Source organism: Bos taurus, chromosome 14, assembly GCF_002263795.3.
Source record: "Bos taurus isolate L1 Dominette 01449 registration number 42190680 breed Hereford chromosome 14, ARS-UCD2.0, whole genome shotgun sequence".
Classification (NCBI taxonomy): Eukaryota; Metazoa; Chordata; class Mammalia; order Artiodactyla; family Bovidae; genus Bos; species Bos taurus.
Window position 1 is genome coordinate 63,309,826 of NC_037341.1, and position 23,460 is coordinate 63,333,285.

The window sequence follows — 23,460 nt, forward strand, 5'->3', positions numbered from 1 at the left end:
GGGTCTGTCAGCAACCAGGATGACCACAGCAATCCCCACCCACTGTGAGGCGGGTTCTCGTGCATGTCTTTCCCTTAGGCTGGAAATCCAGCTCACTTATATAACAAGCTTCAAGGCAACACTCATCTCCAAGCAGGAGGGACTTTGACTTTATTCTCCTGTCTGTGGCTTCCACGGTGGCGGCAGGCGATCCCAGCCTCCTGTGAATTTGGTGAACCAGCTGACCATGTCTGGCAAGCCTCCTGTTTCTGGGTACGTTTGAGTCATCACTGTCCAGCATCCTCGGTGGGGCGCGTTCACGCATCACATTGGGTTGTCAAGGCCCGGGGAGCAGAGGACCTAGGGGCAGTAACTGGGTACAGCTCCCATCTATCTGTCTCCTATTCCTGTCCTCATTTTGGCTTTTGCCCACAGAACCACAAGGAAGCATGTAGAGAGGGCCCAGGGAAGACTTAATAGTACAGGTGCGATGAACGCTTGTGTGCAAGTCTCTGTTTTTGGATCCCTGAAGTATATATCTAGGAGTGGATTTGCTGGGTCATATGGAATGGTTCTATTTATATAAGGTCGGGAAGAAGATTGGTGGTTGCCAGGAGCTGAGGGAGGAGAGAGGAATAGGGAGTGACTACTTAATGCGTACAGGGTTCCTTATGGGGTGATTGAAAATGTTTGAGAATTTCATAGAAGTGGTAGTTGCTTAACATTATAAATGCATCGAGTGCCACTGAATTGTACATCTTTTAATGGTTGATCTTATGGAAATTTCACTTCAAGAATAAAGTTAAAAGTTAATAAATAAAAAATAATAAAGTTTAAAGTTAGGGTCCTGATTCCAAGGGAAATGCAATGTGAGATCAAAGCAACCGACAGCATAAGGGGCCCATGCTGATAAATGCAATTCCCAGAGAATCGTATTTTGTGGGGAGGAAGAGGTAGTCTGAGAGTTTCACAATCGTGGAACACAAAGATCCTCCTGCTGTCAATACTATCATAGGTACTCCTTAGAATACAGTTAAGTCCTTTAAATCTCTTTCATGAACAGTATTCACAGTCCAGGTATAGATTTTCTATACATCTTATATACCTCCAAGTTCAGAATCACTGCCCTAGAATGAAAGAAGGAGAACAGCACCTGAAGTTTATGTGCATGTCTGGTCCTTGAAATATTCTGCTTTGAAGATAAAGGAGGGGAGAGGCACAGCATGGTGACAATAGTTATTGCATATTGCATGGTGACAACACGATATTGCATATTTTCAAAATTGCTGTGAGAGTAAATCTTAAAAGTTCTCATCACATACACATGAAATTGTATCTATGTCTGGGGATGGATGCTAACTAGACTTTCTGTGGGGATCATTTTGCAGCATCAGTCACTCAGTTGTGTCTGACTCTTTGCCACCTCATGGACTGCAGCACGCCAGACTTCCCTGTCCAACACCAACTCCCAGAGCTTACTCAAACTCATGTCCACTGTGTTTATGATGCCATCCAAACATCTCATCCTCTCTCGTCCCCTTCTCCTCCCACCTTCAATCTTTCCCAGTATCAGGGTCTTTTCCAGTGAGTCAGTTATTCATGTCAGGTGACCAAAGTTTTGGAGTTTCAGCTTCAGCATCAGTCCTTCCAATGAAAATTCAGGACTGATTTCCTTTAGGGTGGAATGATTGGATCTCCTTGCAGTCCAAGGGACTCTCAAGAGTCTTCTCCAACACCACAGTTCAAAAGCATCTATTCTTTGGCACTCAGCTTTATTTATAGTCCAACTCTTACATCCATACATGACTACTGGAAAAACCATAGCTTTGACTAGATGGACCTTTGTTGGCAAAGTAATGTCTCTGATTTTTAATATGCTGTCTAGGTTGGTCATAACTTTTCTTCCAAGGAGCAAGCGTCTTTTATTTCATGGCTGCAGTCACCATCTGCAGTGATTTTGGAGGCCCCCCCAAAATAAAGTCAGTCACTGTCCATTGTTTCCCCATCTATTTGCCATGAAGGACAGTTATGACCAACCTAGACAGCATATTAAAAAGCAGAGACATTACTTTGTCAACAAAGATCCGTCTAGTCAAGGCTATGGTTTTTCCAGTAGTCATGTATGGATGTGAGAGTTGGACTTATAAAGAAAGCTGAGTGCCGAAGAATTGATGCTTTTGAACTGTCGTGTTGGAGAAGACTCTTGAGAGTCCCTTGGACTGCAAGGAGATCCAACCAGTCCATCCTAAAGGAGATCAGTCCTAGGTGTTCATTGAAAGGACTGATGTTGAAGCTGAAACTCCAATATTTTGGCCACCTGATGCAAAAAGCTGACTCATTGGAAAAGACCCTGATGCTGGGAAAGCTTGAGGGCAGGAGGAGAAGGGGCCAACAGAGGATGAGATGGTTGGATGGCATCACCAACTCAACGGACATGAGTTTGGGTAAACTCCAGGAGTTGGTGATGGACAGAGGCCTGGCGTGCTGCGGTTCATGGGGTCGCAAAGAGTTGGACACGACTGTGTGACTGAACTGAACTGAACTGATGGGACCAGATGCTGTGATCTTAGTTTTCTGAATGTTGAATTTTAAGCCAACTTTTTCACTTCCTCTTTCACTGTCATCAAGAGGCTCTTTAGTTCTTTGCTTTCTGCCATAAGTGTGGTGTCATCTGCATATCTGAGGTTTTGCAGCATATACATCTATCAAATCATTATGTTGTATTTGTTGTTTAGTCACTAAATCATGTCCAACACTTTTGCAACCCCATGGACTGTAGCCCAGCAGGCTCCTCTGTCCATGGGATTTCGCACATAAGAATATTGGAGTTGGTTGCCATGCCCTTCTCCAGGGGATTTTTCCAACTGAGGGATGGAAACCATGTCTCCTGCATCAGCAGGCCAGTTCTTTACCAGGGAAGCTGCCATTATGTTGTATATCTGAAACTAATACATCGTTGTATGTCAATTATACTGCAATAAACAAACAAAAAACATGCCTACAGGACACGGCAGAACACAAACAAATTAGAAAACATGCCATATTTTATAACAAGATGACTCAATGTCATTTTCCTTTCTTCTATCAAGAGTATGTGGATCTTCTTAATATGATGTTTGTTTAGCATAATCTCAGTTCAGTTCAGTTCAGTTCAGTTACTCCGTCGTGTCCGACTCTTTTCGACCCCATGAATCACAGCACGCCAGGCCTCCCTGTCCATCACCAACTCCCAGAGTTCACCCAGACTCACGTCCATCGAGTCAGTGATGCCATCCAGCCATCTCATCCTCTGTTGTCCCCTTCTCCTCCTGCCCCCAATCCCTCCCAGCATCAGAGTCTTTTCCAATGAGTCAACTCTTCGCATGAGGTGGCCAAAGTACTGGAGTTTCAGCTTTAGCATCATTCCTTCCAAAGAACACCCAGGGCTGATCTCCTTTAGAATGGACTGGTTGGATCAACAAACCCGTAAATAGGAAAAACGAGGAGATGGGAAATCTTGCAAATGTTTCTACTTGTTTATAAGCTTTAGTCCAATTCTGTGTACATATTATTCCCTTTTTTTTTTTTGGCCCCACTGCATGGCTTACAGGATGTTAGTTCCCTGAGCAGAAATTAAACCCTTGCCCTCGGGAGTGAAAGGGCCAAGTCCTAACCACTGGACGCCAGGGAATTCCCCATTCTGTGTACATATTAAATCTCCATAACAGAACCTTAATCCATGTTAGTGGATTTATTTGTTGGGGAGGCAATCAAATGAGATGATGTCATATCATCTGGGGGAGGCTTGAAAGAGGTTGAGGTCTATTAAAGGATACTCTTTTTTTTTAATAAAAAAGGTAAAATCATGACTTTCATACAAATATAAAATCATCACATGTCAAATATTTTATTTAGCTCATTAATTAACAAGGGAACCTGAAGGTATCACAAAAGAAAGGTCAAAGGGAGTCCCACACATTTCTGGTTGGATGAGGAATACTAAAATGAATAGAGAAGTGAATGCAAACTTTTCAGTATCTACAGAGAGATTATCAGTGGCATTCCAGTGGACATAATTTGCATTTATGGCTGGGGATTGTTACAATTAGTCTCATACAAGCAAACATCTACCTCTGCAGAGATGTAAAATACCATCTTCAAAGACAAAGACAGATGGTTGAGCTGGCCCACTAAGCTTCAAATCTTTCACAAGTTTTTCCTACAATTAAAAAAATTTTTTTCTTTTACTTGAAGTACAGTTCATGGCAGCGCTATTTACAATAATCAAGATATGGAAACAATCCAAGTGTCCATCAACAGATGAATGGATAAAGACAATGCGGCACAAAACTACAATGGAATACTACTTGGCCATGAGAATGAGTGAAAGCATGCCATTTGCAGCAACGTGAGTGGACCTAGAGATTATCATACTAAGCAAGATAAACCAGAGAGACAAACACCATATGATACCACATATATGTGGAATCTAAAATATGGCACAGATGAACGTGTCTATGAGACAGAGACAAGCTCACAGACAGAGAGAGCAGTCTCGCGGCCACATTTCTGCAGTCTGGGTGTGCTTTAACTGCCTCACAGCAGACCCTTGGTATTGATCTGGATCTCTCTCCCTCCAGCCCTTTAGGAAGGGCAATGCTCCCCCAGGGTCATAGAGAAGAGAACTCCCAATCAGCCCACAGGCTAGAAAGATGATTTCTCCCATTTCCCAGTGCTAGACTGTCAAAGCCCTGAAGACAAATTTTCTTGCAACTAAATGGTTTCCCTGTGGAAGGACATGGAAGCCCTGCATGTCCTTTATCAAGTGGCAAAAACAGGACTGAAGGTGGCTGGAACAATTCCCCTTGTCAGCCCATCCCTCCTGTTCCCTCACATAGCCTGGTCCATGGGGTGTCTCAGTTCCTTGGAATTTGCTTTCAGATCATGCCAGGTGGATCATTACCCACATGGCCCTGATTCTGGGTCCTCCTTGCTTGTTGGGAAACCTTGATTAGCTGTTACACGCACGCTGCGTTCTCTATTTTCTCTTGTATTGGTGCTGCTCTTCTCAGCCTGACTGGCACCTCTGGAGCCCTAGCTGGGTCAATACAGTCATTCTGTTCCTGACATTTCTTGTATTCAAATGGTCCCCCTCCATGAATCCTATTGAGTAACTTCCTGGCTGGAGTCAAATTGTACTGAGCAGTTTGAGAGAGTATACTACAGACTCAATATGAGTTTCTTATCCATGTTCAGAGTCAGTTTTTCTCAGAGATAGAAATTTTAGGGTCTGGATATAGACCAGAGGGAGAGGGAAGATGAATAACGCTGAGCACAGAACATAGAGAAGACCCTAGTCCCACCCTTGAGAAAGTTGCTGTCTAGGTGGGAAAGGTAGAGACTTTCTGTATTATTCAGGATTTTCCAGAAAAACAGAACCAATAGAATGCACATACCTGTAGAGAGCAAGAGAGATTTATTTTAAGGAATTGGATCATGTGATTTAGAATACTTGGCCAGTCTAAAATCTGTTGGATGATCTTAGACGCAGGCTAGAGACCCAGGGATAAGCCATTGTTGCAGTTCAAGTTCAAAGGCCATATGCTACAGAATTCTCTCTTCAACTCCGGAAAACTCAGCCTTTTCTTGTATTCAGACCTTATGTGGCTGCATGAGGCTCACCTACATTGCTTCCCTGGTGGCTCAGTTGGTAAAGAAACTGCCTGCAAGGCAGGAGACCCAGGTTTGATCCCTGGTTTGGGAAGATCCCCAGGAGAAGGAAATGGCAACCCACTCCAGTATTTTTGCCTGGAAAATCCCCTGGACAGAGGAGCCTGGCAAGCTACGGTCCATGGGGTTGTAAGAGTTGGACACAGCTTAGCAACTAAACCACCACCACCTACATTGTGAAGGGCAATTTGCTTTACTCAAAGTCTACTGATTTAAATGGAAAGCTCATCTAAAAATATTCTCACGGAAACATCTAGAATAATATTTGATCAAATATCTAGACAAGTTGGCCCACCTAAGTTGTTACATAAAATTAGCCATTAAAGGGACTTACCTAGTGGTCCAGTGGTTAAGACTCCAAACTTCCACTGTAGGGGGCACAGGTTTGATCCCTGGTGGGGGAACTAAGAATCCCACATTCTATGTGGCCAAGAAAAAAAAAAAAATTGGCCATCACACTTTCCTAGGTCCACAGCTTGGGTGAGCCAGTGAGTCAGTCATCCAGATGCTGAAGACTCTGCCAAAGAATGAGGCTGGTGCTAGGAGCAGGGAAAGGGAAATATCGCTTCAGAGTGGCCAAAAAGAAGGAGATTAGGGAAAACTAAATCCAGCCTGTTATACTCTGTCCATCTCTCTAACTACCCGCCATTCCCCATCTCCTTCCTACCCCACCCTACCCTCTGCAGACAGCTGCTCGCTATGATGAAACAGAGGGAAAAATTCAGCCCCATTGGAACCATTGCTTTCTCTTTATGTCTATCTAGGACTTTCGGCCCTGGACAGTAGATTGAATGGTACCCCCACCCCCAAAAGATATGCCCGTGCCCTAATACCTGGAACCTGTGAAGATGACCTTGTGTGGAAAGGGGGTGATTTCTGGTGTAATTAAACTTACGACCTTGAGATGAGATCATTCTGATTATCTAGGTCAGTTTTCATTCCAATCCCAAAGAAAGGCAATGCCAAAGAATGCTCAAACTACCACACAATTACACTCATCTCATACACTAGTAAAGTAATGATCAAAATTCTCCAAGCCAGGTTTCAGCAATACGTGAACTGTGAACTTCCAGATGTTCAAGCTGGTTTTAGAAAAGGCAGAGGAACCAGAGATCAAACTGCCAACATCTGCTGGATCATGGAAAAAGCAAGAGAGTTCCAGAAAAACATCTATTTCTGCTTTATTGACTATGCCAAAGCCTTTGACTGTGTGGATCACAATAAACTGTGGGAAATTCTGAAAGAGATGGAATACCAGACCACCTGACCTGCCTCTTGAGAAACCTATATGCAGGTCAGGAAGCAACAGTTAGAACTGGACATGAACAACAGACTGGTTCCAAATAGGAAAAGGAGTACATCACGGCTGTATATTGTCACCCTGCTTATTTAACTTCTATGCAGAGTACATCATGAGAAATGCTGGGCTGGAAGAAGCACAAGCTGGAATCAAGATTGCCAGGAGAAATATCAATAATCTCAGATATGCAGATGATACCACCCTTATGGCAGAAAGTGAAGAGGAACTAAAAAGCCTCTTGATGAAGGTTAAAGAGGAGAGTGCAAAAGTTGGCTTAAAGCTCAACATTCAGAAAACGAAGATCGTGGCATCTGGTCCCATCACTTCATGGGAAATAGATGGGGAAACAGTGAAACAGTGTCAGACTTTATTTTTGGGGGCTCCAAAATCACTGCAGATGGTGATTGCAGCCTGAAATTAAAAGACACTTACTCCTTGGAAGGAAAGTTATGACCAACCTAGATAGCATATTAAAAAGCAGAGACATTTGTCCACAGAGGTCCATCTAGTCAAGGCTATGGTTTTTCCAGTGGTCATGTATGGATGTGAGAGTTGGACTGTGAAGAAAGCTGAGCGCCGAAGAATTGATGCTTTTGAACTGTGGTGTTGGTGAAGACTCTTGAGAGTCCTCTGGACTACAAGGAGATCCAATCAGTCCATCCTAAAGGAGACCAGTCCTGGGTATTCATTGGAAGGACTGATGCTGAGGCTGAAACTCCAATACTTTGGCCACCTCATGTGAAGAGTTGACTCATTGGAAAAGACCCTGATGCTGGGAGGGATTGGGGGCAGGAGGAGAAGGGGACGACAGAGGATAAGATGGCTGGATGGCATCACTGACTTGATGCACATGAGTTTGGGTGAACTCTGGGAGTTGGTGATGGACAGGGAGGCCTGGCGTGTTGCAGTTCATGGGGTCGCAAAGAGTTGGTCATGACTGAGTGACTGAACTGAACTGAGGTAGGTCTAAATCCAGTAACAAGGTTCCTTGTAAGAGGAAGGCAGAGGGACACTGGATAAGGTCATGTGACGATGGAGGCCATCATAAGCCAAGGAATGCCTGGCACTCCCAAAAGCTGGAAGAGGCAGGAAAAGATTCGTCCCAGAGCCTTCAGACACCTATTCCAAATTCCAGGCCTCTAGAACTGGGAGGCAGTTGATTTCTGTTGTTTCAGGCCATGAGGTTTGCAATCACTTGTTACAGCAGCCCCGGGAGACTAGCACCCCTTATTAGTGACCTTGGAAGTTTTCTCAGGCACTATGGATCCAAATGACAAAATAAACAGTGTGACACAGCTTGAGGGGAGGCAAACGCAATGTCCTAGCTACAGAGACACTGTAATGATATACATGTATGTGTCCATTCATCCCCCTCTGCAGATCTTTATCCAATGCCAGCCACAAGCCCCAGACATCATGGCAGGAGCTGATTCTACAAGGATGCTCCAGACATCTTGGGGAGTTGTAGCTCCAAAGCCGATTGTCACAGACATCTTTTGGTCTAGTCTTCCTTTATTAATGAACAAATCATCCCCTGATGAGCTGTGCTGTGTCCAGGGCTCAGTGTAAGAACCAGTTCTGATCCGGAAGCACTCCTTCCTGAATCCCTTTTGAGCCCAGCAGTTTGATGCTGCTTTGATCCAGCCACATCCTCCCTGTCCCAGCTCCCTGTCAGCATCACTCATATGGTCCCCAGAACCTATTTCCAGCCAAAATCCTTTCTTCCCTGGCCCACCTAGCAGAAAGTCCCTTGTGAGAGTTGAGATTAAGAGTTCCGGTGCAGGGTCACGCTGCCTGAGTTTGATCCCCAACCTCACTGTTTACTAGCTGAGTAAATTTAATAAAGTATTTGTGATTTGCTAGCCTCAATTTCCTCATCTATAAGATGGTGATCATAGTGCCTGCCTCACAGGGCTATTGAATGGATTAAGTAAGAACACTGTCTCATTCCTAGGTAATGCTCAGTCAGTCAGTTCAGTTCAGTCACTCAGTCGTGTCCAACTCTTTGCAACCCCATGAACTGCAGCACGACAGGCCTCCCTGTCCATCACCAACTCTCAGAGTTCACTCAAACTCATGTCCATCGAGTCAGTGATGCCATCCAGCCATCTCATCCTCTGTCGTCCCCTTCTCCTCCTGCCCCCAGTCCCTCCCAGCATCAGAGTCTTTTCCAATGAGTCAACTCTTCGCAATAAGTAGCAGCTAATCATTATTTTTGCAGAACTGGCCCTCTTTCCCAGTTGTCCTCTGTCTCTCATCAGAAGGCCTGGGGTTCCTTCAGTTCTAACCTGGGAAGTTCTGTTTGCCCAATAAAGCCATGAAGGCATCTCTAGAGCGTGTGAGGGCAAATGGCCTTGAGCCAATCGAACAGAACAGCAATGACGAGAACAACCTGGTAGGTTGTGCATCACACAGAGAGGAAATGGGCTTCAGCCTCAGTTAACACTGTGCCTGCCTGGATTTTCAAAGACAGGAAGTGGCCAAAGCAAGGAAGGAGGTGGGGGGGTGTCCATGCTTCAGCATTCTCTTTCACACTCGGTACCACTCTTATATAACTCTGGGGGCCTTTAGAACTGAGCTTGTACAATGTGGCGGCTCCTTCATAGAGGTGTGCACCTCTGACATGTTGAGAGGTAGAGAGAGTTCCAGTGAACTTTCAGATACTCCTAATTCTCTTTTAACTCCTAATTCTCTTTAAGTATCTTTCAGATCCTCCTAATTCTCTCTGAATCTTAAGATTTACTTTCATTAAAAATGGCACTCAGGGCTCAAACATTTCTATGTACTTGTTTAGAGCAGCACTATTCGCAATAGCCCAAAGATAGAAACACTTCACATGTCCATCAACAAATGCAAGGATAAAGAAAATGTTGTATGTCCATGTGATGGAATATTATTCGGCCATAAACATGAACAAAACATCGATACATGTTGCATCACAGATGAACCTTGAAAACATTATTCTAAGTGAAAAAAAGCCAGACACCAAAGGTCACATGTTGCATGATTCCATGTATGTGAAATATCCAAAAGAGGTAAATCCTAGAGACAAAAAGAAGGTTGATGGTTGCCAGGGACTGGGGGAGAGAATGAGTAATTGCTTAGTGGGTACAGGGACAATGAAAACGCTTTGGAGCTAGGTAAGTGCATACAACATAATGTGCTGAATGACAGTAAGTGGTTTGCTTTAGAATGTTAATTTTATGTTATGTGAAGTTCACCTCAATTGTTTTAGAAGTTAACATATAACCCTTTAACAGGCTTTCCAGGTGGCGCCAGTGATAAAGAACCTGCCTGCCAACACAGGGGACATAAGAGACATGAATTCAATCTCTGGAGGATTGAATCAGGAGGATCCCCTGGAGGAGAGTATGGCAACCCACTCTAGTATTCTTGCCTGGAGAATCCTACAGACAGAGGATCCTGGCGGGCTACATGGGGTCAAAAAAAGCTGGACACAACTGAAGCAACTTAGCAGGCAGGCAGGCAACCCTTTAACATGAAAGAATTCAGAATCTGAAAACCATCAGTGCTCCCCCTCCTCCCCAAGTCTGGTTTTAGGATCTCTGCTTATTGCTCTTCCAGGGAAGAGAAGGATGGTGCAAATTTGGAGCCCGTGTAATGACTCATCCTTTCGTGGGGATTATTTTGAAAAGAGCCAACCAAAAAGTCGGGTCAGATCATCTGCAAAAGAGGGCTTTGATTTCAAAGGCCATTTGTTCTAAGTTATGTTATCTTTCTTGCACTCAACTAAAGCTTCCATTCCAGAAATATTAGTGTTTTTTACTACCTCCTCCACACCAACTGTAAGATCTCACAGCAGCTTTCTGGATTTGCAGCGAACTCCACATTCCTTCAGAGCATGCTTGGCCAAAATCTTGAATGTCCCTGCTTGACATATGGAGAGAAAATTTGCTCTTCCCACTGCTGTACCCATTCTCTAAAAGGTCTTCCCAAAAGATACTCCTGGTAACAATTACGCAAATGTGTGGATAAGGCAGGCTTACATTTCTGCTTCAGGTAGAACAAATGCCAGGATCTCCATTCAGTGCTCTGGGTACCTGAGAGCAATGGCTCCCCTGTGCTTCTCAGATGGAATCCTTCCTCTCATTTATCACTTACAGTAGGCTCTCCAGGGCTGGCATGGCAGTTTATCAATCTTGGGAATCTAGACTTCTTCCAGATTATTTATCTGCTACTCCTAGGATGCTCCCCTTCTCCACTCAGTCCAAAAGGGCTCAACCCTCACATCCACACTTCAGCCTGCAGGACAAGAGAGAGGATAGGATATTTACTCAATCGTGTCCGACCCTTTGTGACCCCACGGACTGTAGTCTGCCAGGCTCCCCTGTCCATGAAATTCTACAGGCAAGAATACTGGAGTGGGTTGTATTCCCTTCTACAGGGGATCTTTCCAACCCAGGGATCGAACCTGGGTCTCCTGCATTGCAGGCAGATTCTTTACAAATGCCAGGGAAGTTTCTGAGAGAGAGGAGCAGTGGAATATAAACTTACTTCCTTTCTGGAACATGACCTGGAAATTTCACTCTTCACTTCTGCTGATGCCCCATTAGCCAGAATCTAGTTACACTGTCACAGGGAGCCACTAGGGAGGCTGGCCAAGTGCCCAGCTTAAACTTCTCTTACAATAAGAAAGGGGGAGAATGGACATGGGGAAGTACAACTAGGACTCAGCCCCAAGCAACTCTGAGCATCGCTTGGTGATCAATCGCCCCACCGGGGTGCGCGTTTTGTGTGCACACCCCCCAGAGGTCACGTGGCTAGGGGTGTCCAAGCCAACTTAACATTCCTTCTCTTACCAGTACCCCCAGTCTCTTTACTGTCATTCAAAACAGGGAGTCATGCCCCACCTCCCAGCTTTTGCTTATGCTCTTCCCTAACTAGGAATATTTCGTCCCCTTCTCCACACACATATTGACTTTACCATCCCCTCAAGTCTCATCTCCTCCCCCAAATATTCCCTGACCAGCCCAGCCCACTCTGACTTCCCATCACACTTCTTGATCTTTATATTTTCATACTGTGTTCCCTGTAGCTAACTCTTAGCTTCAGAACTAGACAACAGGTTTCTTGAGAAGAGAGTCCCCATCATATGCTGCTAAGTCACTTCAGTTGTGTCTGATCTGTGCAACCCCATAGACGGCAGCCCAACAGGCTCCCCTGTCCCTGGGATTCTCCAGGCAAGAACACTGGAGTGGGTTGCCATTTTCTTCTCCAATGCAGGAAAGTGAAAAGTGAAAGTGAAGTCACTCAGTCGTGTCCGACTCCCAGCGACCCCGTAGACTGCAGCATTCCAGGCTCATCCGTCCATGGGATTTTCCAGGCAAGAGTACTGGAGTGGGGTGCCATTGCCTTCTCCACCCCATCATATAGTTTTCTTATATTCTCTATGGAATCTTGCTTAGTCTATGCACACACACCTATTTAATAATTATGCTCTGAAATAAAGTGAATTTGATTAAAGTGACAAACTAAATAATTTAGGACAATATTCTTATTTCCCTTTAATTACGGTACTTTTTTAACCTAAGTTTTCTACGTAATTAAAATCATTATAAATAAACAAACACACAAGTACATAAGTATCTTCGTAATTCAAGAAACAGGTTTTATTCTTATTTCATTTCTAATTCAGTTGTAGACTGGGCAACTTTGCATCAGCAGTACCTGCACTGTTTCACAAACTAAGTAGGATAAGCATAGCCTAAGTGTCTAGCACAGGATCTGACACATAGGTGGTGCTGAATAAATGCTACAAGAAAAAGTCAAGGGCAGAGTGTAAAGGTAAATTGAGTTCAACCGTTTACAACTTACTGCACAATCAAGGATTCTGGTGTTAGACTCTGGTTTGAACTTTGGTTCTTCCATTTATTCACAGTTTTGCCAAGCATTCAATGAATTGACTAGTATGTTTGCCGTCTTCCATTCTCTCTCATTTCCATGTACACCCTTCTGTACTTTTATTTGTAATACTGTCAGTTTTGAGTCTCAAATTATATTTCCCAGATTCCCTTGCTGGCTGATTTCCAGTTGGGGTCTGCAATGGAAGGCACAAGGGGTCATGGAAAGCAGGAGGAAAGAAGAAGAAACACTCTTCTTCCTCACACCATTTTTTAAAAATTATTATTTATTTATTTGGCTACCCCGGGTCTTAGTTGCACACTTGGGAGCTTCGATCTTAGTTGTGGCACATGGGATCTAGTTCACTTACCAGGGATCAAACTCAGGCCCCCTGCACTGGAAGCAAGGAGTCTTAGCCACCGAACCACAAGGGAAGTCCCATTACACCTTTTAGACTCCTGTGACTGTGACAGCTTTTGGCACTCCAGCACCATTGTCAAGCCACTTTCTCAGATATCCTAGCCACACAATGCCACCTGGGCCATCCTGCTACCAGGGGCATGATGGCCCTGCAGCAGCCCAACTCCTAAAGTGGTGGCCTATCTTCTGCATTCCTAGGTTCTGGTTATACCTCTATCCTTTTGTACGCCTGGCCTTCAAGTTGCTTCCTGTGTTTACTCACCTCACTGCTCCCTTTTGGATGTTCCGACACCTGTGAAATTCATTCACTCTGTTAAATACCCTCTAGTTGAACTACCTTGTATAATTTGTTTTCCTGATTACCTTTTGACTGATACAGTATGTAATGTGCTTAATGCATTTCATCTTCTCAACAAATGTGAGTTCTCTCCTAAGTGACTTCACTCTGCTGTGTTGAAAGTGAATGTGTAATGGAAGTAAAGATATATTGATTTTATTTTTTAAATTCTCATTTATTTTTTTAGAGTTGTTCATCTTTCTCCACAGGCTTCCAAGAATTCCACAAAGACCATGGTTCTAAGCCTTAGGTATGAACTATAATCAGCTGCAGAATCCTCAAAAATACAGATGTTGAGGCCCTTCTAGGACCTTAGAAAGGATAGGGCTGAGTTAGTGCATTTTTCGGAGAAGGCAATGGCACCCCACTCCAGTACTCTTGCCTGGAAAATCCCATGGATGGGGGAGCCTGGTAGGCTGCAGTCCGTGGGTTCGCTAAGAGTCGGACACGACTGAACAACTTCACTTTCACTTTTCACTTTCCTGCAGTGGAGAAGGAAATGGCAACCCACTCCAGTGTTCTTGCCTGGAGAATCCCAGGGACTGGGGAGCCTGTTGGGCTGCCATCTATGGGGTTGCACAGAGTCGGACACGACTGAAGCGACTTAGTAGTAGTAGTAGTAGCGCATTTTGAGGAAGTTCTCCAGGTAGTTATTGGTGCTAGTTTGAGGACCCCTGGTTTAGATACTCACAATATAGTACATTAAGTATGATCTTTTAATGCTTCATTGTTGGTAAAATTTACCTGCTTACCAGTGTCTCAAAACATGTTTTTTGATAATGATGCTGACACTTTACTCAATAACCAGCTGAATAATCTCTTGTTTCAGTGGCATTAAGATCAGACCAGCCTTTACCTGGTTTACCAACATGACACTGGGTGTTTCTTGGCTCCGTTACAGGTGTGAGGGGACAGCAAACTCACATGGATGGTAAGTGGTAGAATCAAGGCTTGATCTGTTGAAATTAGGGGCAGCACCAAGAAAAATTATATTCTGAATATCCTAGGCCTATACCACGCGTGCATCCCCAGTCGTGTCTGACTCTTTGCGACCCTATGGACTATAGCTCGGCAGGCTCCTCTGTCCATGAAATTTTCTAGGCGAGAATACTAGAGTGGGTTGCCATTTCCTATTTCAGGAGATCTTCCCGACCCAGGGATCAAACCTACCTCTCCTGCATCACTTGCATTGGCAAGCAGATTCTTTTACCACTGCACCACCTGGGGATCCCCAGATCTATACCACTCAGAGATAATTCAAGCCCGAGATGAGGGAACCTTAGGAAGAACAAAAGAGGATACCACAAATATTGATCACATCACCTGTTCTCTGGATACACTTACCTCTTTCTTTTCTACTGTTCTTTTCATACTGACCTTATTAAGGAAAACCTCAAACCCATTATAGTCTTACTCCTTTAAGCCTACGTTTCTCTCACCCATCCCCCATACCAGATTTGATAGATCCAAATCAGAAGCCCACAAAATGCCCCTCAGTAAAGAGTGATCCTATGAATGCTAAAGGAAGCTTTGCCCTCACAACAAAATCATGGCACTAGACTCTCATCAAATCCTGTGCTTAGGCACTCAGTCGTGTCTGACTTTTTGCAACCACATGGACTGTAGCCTGCCAGGCTCCTCTCTGTCCATGGAATTCTCCAGGCAAGAATACTGGAATGGGTTGCCATTTCCTTCTCCACATCAAATCCTATCCCATCTAATTATTAATGTACCAAATAATGTCTCATTGGTGGGCTTCCAAACTCTACCTCAGCTGAGAAACCCAGTGGCAGCCAACAAAGCATTATGAAAGAAGCCAGGAAAGGGTTAGTGTAACATGCTGGGTGACAGCAAATGGTATGTCTTTTTTTTTTTTTTTTTTACCACACCCCACAGCACATGGAACTTCCGAGACCAGGGATCAAACCTGTGCCCCCTGAATTAGAAGCATGGAGTCTTAACCACTGGACCACTTGGGAAGTTCAAGGACAACTTTAATTATTATTTTAACAAACAAATCAGAGCTTATACATCCAAATGGCAAATGTTCTTCAAACCATGTTGCCATAGCTCACTGTATTTTAAAACTGTCCCTAGAGCCTTGCTGTAGATTTTTATGAAAAGTTCTCCATAGCCTCAAATGGGTGCATTTGATTCTTTGGAAACAACTGGAGTCATTTGAAAGTAAGCCTCGTGAGCAAGGTATGTGATCAAGCTGGGAGACATCATTATGTGGTGGGGCTGTAGCCAACCGAAACCAGAAAGGAAGGAGAGTGTGAACAAGTTGTGAACACAGTTTGTAAATGGAATGGAAAGCATTTTAGATAGTATTTGGAAGGAATTACAGTCTCCCAAGATGATGATTTTAAAAAATCCCTCTCATTCTGAATAAACTGATCATATACATGTACGTGGATCTTTTTCTTTTTTAAATCAATCTGTTTTATTACAACCTTAATAACTTTATAATATTATATTTACAGAAGTTGTTCTCAGTTCTCTCTCCACGTATGAAGATCCCAAGCTGTCCAGGGTATTTTCTCTGCCCATCATGACTCAAGGCAATGAGATTGTCTGAAAAAGACAGGGATTTTGGAAAAAGATTGATATACAAATCTGGGCCTCAACTACTTACTCTCTCTGTAATCTTAAGCAAGTTATTTGAGCTCACTGTACTTTGGTTTTCTTATCTGTAAAATGAGTATAATAATACTTATCCCATGGGGAAAATAAGAGAATTAAAGAAAATAATGTATGCAAGTGCCTAGCACAGTGTCTTGGCCCAAAGTAGACACATGTAAACGTTACTATTATCAGTGTGTGGATGCAGTGCGGACCATTTTTCGTGTGTCTGTTTATATGAACCAGACAGCCAAGCCCAGGACAACTTATGATGAGTTCTAAGCAGGGCAGGAAGGAGTGAATGATAGCACAATGAAACAGTTTTCCTCTTCTCTTGATCCACCTATCTGTTGGGCTGTGCTTAGTAGCTCAGTCGTGTCGACTGTTTGCAACCCCATGGACTATCGCCCACCAGGCTCTTCTATCCATGGGGATTCTCCAGGCAAGAATACTGGAGTGGGTTGCCATGCCCTCCTCCAGGGGATCTTCCCAACCCAAGGATCAAACCCAGGTCTCCTTCATTGCAGGTGGATTCTTTACCATCTGATCCACCTATGGGATCCTGCAAAACTGGAGTCTTATCATCTCAAAATGCATCAGTTATGTTAGAATATTACTACAAAGATATCTCATTGACCCAGTGGTATTGAGGATGCAGCTTTGTATACCCCAGATAACAGAAGCTTTTCCCTTTGACAGCCAACACTTTCAATGTTAACCATTTGGGAGAAAATAATTCAAAAACATGTATTCACCACTGACTTTTTGAAGCAAGGGTCATGACTTGATGTTTTCATTTCAATCCACTGTCATCATTAGGAGCAAGCATTGCAACCTGGAGTGGGGCTCAGGGCAGGGCCTGCTATCTGGGTTTTCTGTCTTCTCCTTCCTTGATGTCAGTCATTGTCCAGATGTGACATGCTGGAGACGAAACAAGTTCACCAACCTTGGAAACAGGCAGACACTCAGAAGTCCCCAATGTTAGGGAGAGTGACCACTGACTATGTAGGGCCATGAGTTCTTTGATAGGTGGGTTCTGAGTGAGACCCTCTTTCAGCCGTGTCAGCTTGAGCAAATTACTGTACTGAATCTCAATTTCTTCCTCTGTTTAATGAGAATAAAAATAGTAGCTACATCATAGGGGAGTCATGAGTCTTAAACGGAGACACTTAGACATAAAGTGCTTAGCATGGCACAGGACAGACAGCAAAGGCTCAATAAACATTACCTACTGTTCTTACTGTTACTGCAATAAAGCAAGATGAACAGAGCCCTTCGCAGGCAGCCATTGCTGTGTCTCGATACTCCACACCCTGTTACTAGGCAACAGGTCTTAGCCATTGATTGGTGCCTCAGATGGCCCCACCCACAAGCAACTAACTGTCAATGAACAACCATTACTCGTCCTGCTAAGCTATTGGTCAGCACCGCAATGGACCCTGCTCACAAGTAACTGTCAATGAGGAACCACTGGAGAAGTGATTGAAGAAAAGGTCACTGGTGTGATGGGCGTCAGGTGGAGCTTGAAGTAAGAGGCCGATTCAGGCCTTCTCCTGGAGACCCTCCAGCTCACTCAGCCTTGGGCCAGCAGGTGAGCTGGAGGGCCCAGGGAACAGACTGGGGACTATGTCCTGCAAGGCTCCAGAGCCCTCACCAAGGCCCTCCACTAGCCATGGCCCAGGCCTTAAGGAGCAGTGAACCTCTTCCCTCTCCCTATCTCTGTGACCTAATAGCAATGGCCGTCTGCCTGACCTGTGAGACCTGGTCTCCCCGTTTGGGTGACCTGAGGAGACTGAGGACCAGTTGGGTTGGATGTCTGGTTCCCTCGGGGATGACAGCTGGGAAGGGTGTGGGAACCTGGCCCTGAAGGAGCTGCCAACTGAGATCTGCCTCCTCTTAGTCAGGACTGGGACCTTGGAGGGTGAAAGTTGTGCTTTGGGATCTTGCCCTTTCTAGTCAGGACAGAGAATACCATTCATCTGGTAGAGATTTACAGGATCATCATTACCTGACTATGACCAGACCTCAAGAATGAAGGACCTGACACGGAGAAATTTGCAACAACTAACCACACCCATCTGTCACCTTTTGCTTTTAAAGGGACTTCCTGAAAGCTTTCGGTAACTTTGGGGTTCTTAGGGCATGAATCTCCACCCATTTCCTTGTATGAACCTGTAATAAACCTTTCTCTGTTCCAAACGCTAATGTTTTAGTACTGATGGGCCTCACTGTGCGGCCGGCGCATAGACTTGCGATTTCGGTAACTACCAGCAAGTAGGGTCTCATGGACACTGACTGCTCTCCTGTAACACTCATAAACACCCACGCTTTGTATGTCTTCTTCCATCCACTAAAGACTGTAGAAGGGGTAGCCTAACGGCCAGTGAATAGAGCCCTCTCTGTTTTCCCCCATAATCTGGTAAGAGATAAGAGAATTTCAGCCAATGAGAACCTCCAATCATTCTATTAAAGCCAATCCAGTCCTTCTCATTAAGGACCACATTTCTTACACTGTTGAGTGGCCAGCCAGGCCAGCCATCTGCACCTCTGTGAGCCATGCAGGCAGACACACTGAGAGGAGGAGGGGATCCCAGGGGACCAAACACCTCTGTCAGATCAAGTCATCAAACCCTGGCTGGTGATCCCTGGTGGCAGAAGGGCAGGGAGGCTGGAAGCCCCCAGAGCCTCTCATTTGGCACCATTCCTGGCACTGAAAAGAAATGTGCCCAGAGCGATGGCAGCTGCATTGATCTGATGAGGATTAGGGAGACTCTGCAGCTCTCCAAGTGGTTATTTTCTATCTTGTGTATCCTGTAGGGGGTTAATTAACATCCTCAACGGTGTGCTATTCTGGCTGATTCACCACTGGGGGATGTAATTTCAGGTCATTCTGAAGTTAAGTGAAGACAACAACAACAGCTGCAGCCTTTGTTGAGGTCCAGACTGCCAGCCGCTGAGCAGGCCCCAGCCACGCACTGCATTCTGTGTGAGCACCATTAATAACCGACAATGGGCACTCAAATCAGGGGACAAGAGCTTTCACTGAGCATGCACCCCTGGGTGAGGGTCTTTGTACTAGCTTCCTGGCGAACACATGCCTCCCCCAGGGACTCACTGCCTCAAAATGATATTCCCAATGTAAGTGCCAGACAGAAGCCTATCTGACAATTTTCTGTATTTTATGTCCCCAGGACTGTTCTTTCTCCACTGAACCTATGCAAGCTCCATTTACACATCAGCAGTTGTAGCCCACTTTATCCAGCATTGTTTTATATATATATATATAAAGTTGGAGGTCTATGGAGTTTTTATAAAGCAAGTCACATTTTAGATGCACTGCTGCTGCTAAGTCGCTTCAGTCGTGTCCGACTCTTTGCAACCCCATAGATGGCAGCCCCTACTAGATGACCTTGAAACTGCATTAGTTCTCTACTGCTGCGTAACAAATTACCCCCCAAAACTTAGTGGATAACACAATAATGAATATTTATTATCCTCACAATACCTGTTTTTTGGGAATTCAAGTGTGTCTTATCCATGTAGTTTCTGCCTGGGGTGTATCATGAGGTTACTGTCATGACGTCAACTTGACTTGCTTGTCCCCTGGGAGGCCAGCTTCCAAGATGCTCTGCTCACACGGTGAGCAGGTTGATGCCCGTGTTGTTGGAGGCCTTACTTTCTCCAAACATAAGCCTGTCAGGCTATTAAACGTGCTCACAATAAGGCCACAAACTACCCTTAGAGTGAGTATCCATGAGAGGGAGCCAGGTGAGAGATGTCCTTTTTATGACTCAACCTCAGAACTCATGTTCTATTCATTAAACGGAGGCAATCACTCAGTTGAGGGAATTAGTTCCACCTTTTTTTTTTAATGGAGGTACGGTCGATGACAGTATTATATAAGTTTCAGGTGTACAGCATAGTGATTCACAATATTTAAAGGTTATACTCCATGAATAGTTATTATAAAATATTGGCTATATGTCCTGTATTGCACAGTTTAACCTTGGAGCTTATTTTATACCTAATAGTTTTTACTTCTTGGAGAAGGCAGTGGCACCCCACTCCAGCACTCTTGCCTGGAAAGTCCCATGGATGGAGGAGCATGGTAAACTGCAGTCCATGGGGTCACTAAGAGTCGGACACGACTGAGCGACTTCACTTTCACTTTTCACTTTCATGCATTGGAGAAGGAAATGGCAACCCACTCCAGTGTTCTTGCCTGGAGAATCCCAGGGACGGGGGAGCCTGGTGGGCTGCCGTCTATGGGGTCACACAGAGTCAGACACGACTGAAGTGACTTAACAGCAGCAGCGGTTTTTACTTCTTAAGCCCCTACCTCTATTTTTTCCCTCCTCCCTTCCCTCTCCTGACTGATAACCAGTAATTTGTTCTCTACATCTGTGAGTCTTTTTCTTTCTTGTTATATATTCACTAGTTTTCCTTTTTAGATTCCGCATACAAGTGACATTATATAGGATTTTCTTTCTCTGACTTATTTCACTGAGTACAACACCCTCCAAGTCCATCTGTATTGATGCAAATGGCAAACTTTCATTTATTTTTATGGCTGAGTAGTATTGCTCTGTATATACATATACTACAGCTTCTTTATCCATTCATGTGCTGATTGATACAGATTGTTTCTATATCTTAGCTATTGTAAATAATGCTGCAATGAACATTGGGGTGCATGTATCTTTTCTTTTTTTTTTTTTTTTTGTAGTTCTTTAAATACAATTCTATTCATTTTTGGCTGTGCTGCGTCTTTGTTGCAGTGCGGGCTTTTCTCTAGTTGTGGTACTCAGGCTTCTCATTGCAGTGACTTCTCTTGTTGGAGAGCATGAGCTTTAGAGCACAGACCCAATAGTTGTGGCACATAAGCTTAAGAGCGCTGAGGCATGTGGGATCTTCCCAGATCAGGGATCGAACCCATGTCTCCTGCATAGACAGGCGGACTCTTTACCACTGAGCCACCAGGGAAGCCATGTATCTTTTCAAATTAATGTTTCTATTTTCTTGAGAGATATACCCAGGAGTGAAATTGCTGGATCATACCGTAATTCTGGTTTTTGCTCTTTGAGGTAGCTCCAGACTGTTTTCCACTGTGGCTACACCAACTGACATTCCCATTCGCAGTGCACAAGGGTTCCTTTTTCTCCACACCCCCGTCAACATTTGTTATTTATGTTCTTTTTGATGATAGCCATTATGACCAATGTGAGCAGATACCTGAGTGTTGTTCTGATTTGAATTTCTTTGACAATTAATGGTATTGAGCATCTTTTCCTGTGGATTAGCTCTACTTTTGAAGGGAGCAGTATCAGAATTAGTGAGCTTATTTCAATACCATTACAGACATTAAGGGGTGCATAATCGTTGACGTAACAGATACTTACTGAGCACCTACTACATGTTCACATTGTTCTAGATGCTTGGAATGTCTAGATGCTCCTAGACAATACAGACCAAAAGTCCCTGCCTGCCCTTGTCAAGTTAAATTCTAGTGGAGAGAGACAAAAAATGAACAATAGCAGAGTAAGTACATTTTATAGCAACCCGCTCCAGTGTTCTCGCCTGGAGAGCTCTTTGGACAGAGTAGCCTGGTGGGCTACAGTCCGTGGGGTTGCAAAGAGTCGGACACAACTGAGCGACTGACACTTCACTTCAGTGTGCTGCAGTTTAAGTGTTAGGGTGGGGGACAGGAAGTGGTGCTCTGGAATCCCAGAGTCAGGTTACATTTTAAATAAGGCCAACAGACCAGTCCTCACTGAGCAGGTGGATGGAACGTGCAAGTGTGCACAGTCGCTCAGTCGTGTCTGACTCTGTGTGACCCCGTGGACTGTAGCCCTCCAGGTTCCTCTGTGCATGGAATTCTCCAAGCAAGAATACTGAAGTGGGTTGCCATTCCCTACTCCAGACCCAGGGATTGAACCTGCATCTCCTGTATCTCTTGCATTGGCAGGCGAATTCTTTACTACCAAGCCTCCTGGAAAGCCAGGAGAGGGGCAGGCTGGGGTTTGGAAAGGTGATGGGCTGTGTTGTGTGAGGCTGTGTGAGCAAGTATATGACCACAGAGCCCAGCTCCTGTGAACCCTGGTCATTATTACCATGGTCCCTCGTGGGTACAGGTGGGGAGTGGCTTTTCCCTACAGCTGGCATTCCCATCCCTAGACCCCCAAGCAGAAAATGCCCTGGTGGCCGTTCCCAGCTGCAGGTGGCCTTCGAGACTGCTCAGACAGCACTTCCAGGCCTCGCTGAGACACGCGGCAGGCAGCGCGGATGTACAACACAGCGCACCTAAGGGGGAAAGACAGTGAGTCACTCAGTCCTGCAGTGGTCATGTTTGCAGAAGCAGCACTTGTGCAATGCTGAGTGTATAATTTTAGTATTTAAATTCAATCATGGTGTTCCTACAACAGGAGGTGAGCTCCAAACAACACCCAGCAGGAGCTGCCCAACCCAGAGAACCACCGAACTCTGGAGGCTTCTGAATCATGAAGGAGGGAGGCTGGAAAGAGAAGACATTCCAGACTTGAGTGTGGCTGAAGAAGGGTCAGTGTACAGGAGACCCTTGCTGATGGACTGCCCAGAGCTGGAGGGGCAAGGGATGAAGCAGCTTTGGGTTGGTGCCAGAGGATTCCATGGGGTGCCCAGTTCTAATCCAGGCAGATTAGAGGGGTCCCAGGGCAAGTGGAAGGGTGGGGGGCATTTACACAGAGATCAGTTCAGTTTAGTTCAGTTGCTCAGTCATGTCAACTCTTTGTGATCCCGTGGACTGCAGCATGTCAGGCCTCCACGTGCAGCACTCCAGGGGGTCGAAGAGACGTGTAAGCCCTATTCAAGGAGTGGTTACTGACCTGGAGGGTGTGGTGACTAACACCACAGGGGCGTAAGCCACCCCACAACCTCTCAGGCAGCCTATCTGATCGAGAAGGACCCCCTCCCAAGGGAAGAGAGTGTAGAGGTGCACAAGAGGACCCAGGCGATGGAGCTGGGTCTGAGCATGTAGGAAGAGATGGTTCCCGGATAGGGTCAACGCCAGCTCAGGGGACCTTGCCCAAAGATGGCTGTGAGGAGAGAAGGAATGAGAAAGCTTGGTCCCTGTAGGTGCTGTAGCCACCAGGCGCCTACCAAAAGAGCAGGCAACAAGCACAAGGATGACCGATGGGGACTCGAAGGAGCCCCATGGGTACCAGAACAGTCATCTACGGCCACATCCAAAGTCCAC

At 45.0% G+C, this 23,460-nt stretch overlaps 2 long non-coding RNA genes across 3 annotated transcripts; one reads left to right on the forward strand and one right to left on the reverse strand.

Annotated features, from left to right (window-relative positions):
* Positions 1-16,023: 16,023 nt before the first annotated feature.
* On the reverse strand, positions 16,024-17,555 carry LOC112449582 (uncharacterized). Of its 2 annotated transcripts, none has more exons than XR_003038170.2 (3): positions 17,462-17,555; positions 16,992-17,150; positions 16,024-16,181 (listed from the first exon to the last, which is right to left on the reverse strand). It is a non-coding gene; the product is annotated as an uncharacterized lncRNA (long non-coding RNA). The 2 variants fall into 2 exon arrangements; XR_003038171.2 differs by having other exon boundaries at positions 17,458-17,539.
* Positions 17,556-17,731: 176 nt separating this feature from the next.
* LOC132342218 (uncharacterized) lies at positions 17,732-18,428 on the forward strand. The gene is made up of 2 exons (XR_009490533.1): positions 17,732-17,820; positions 18,186-18,428. It is a non-coding gene; the product is annotated as an uncharacterized lncRNA (long non-coding RNA).
* Positions 18,429-23,460: the final 5,032 nt, after the last annotated feature.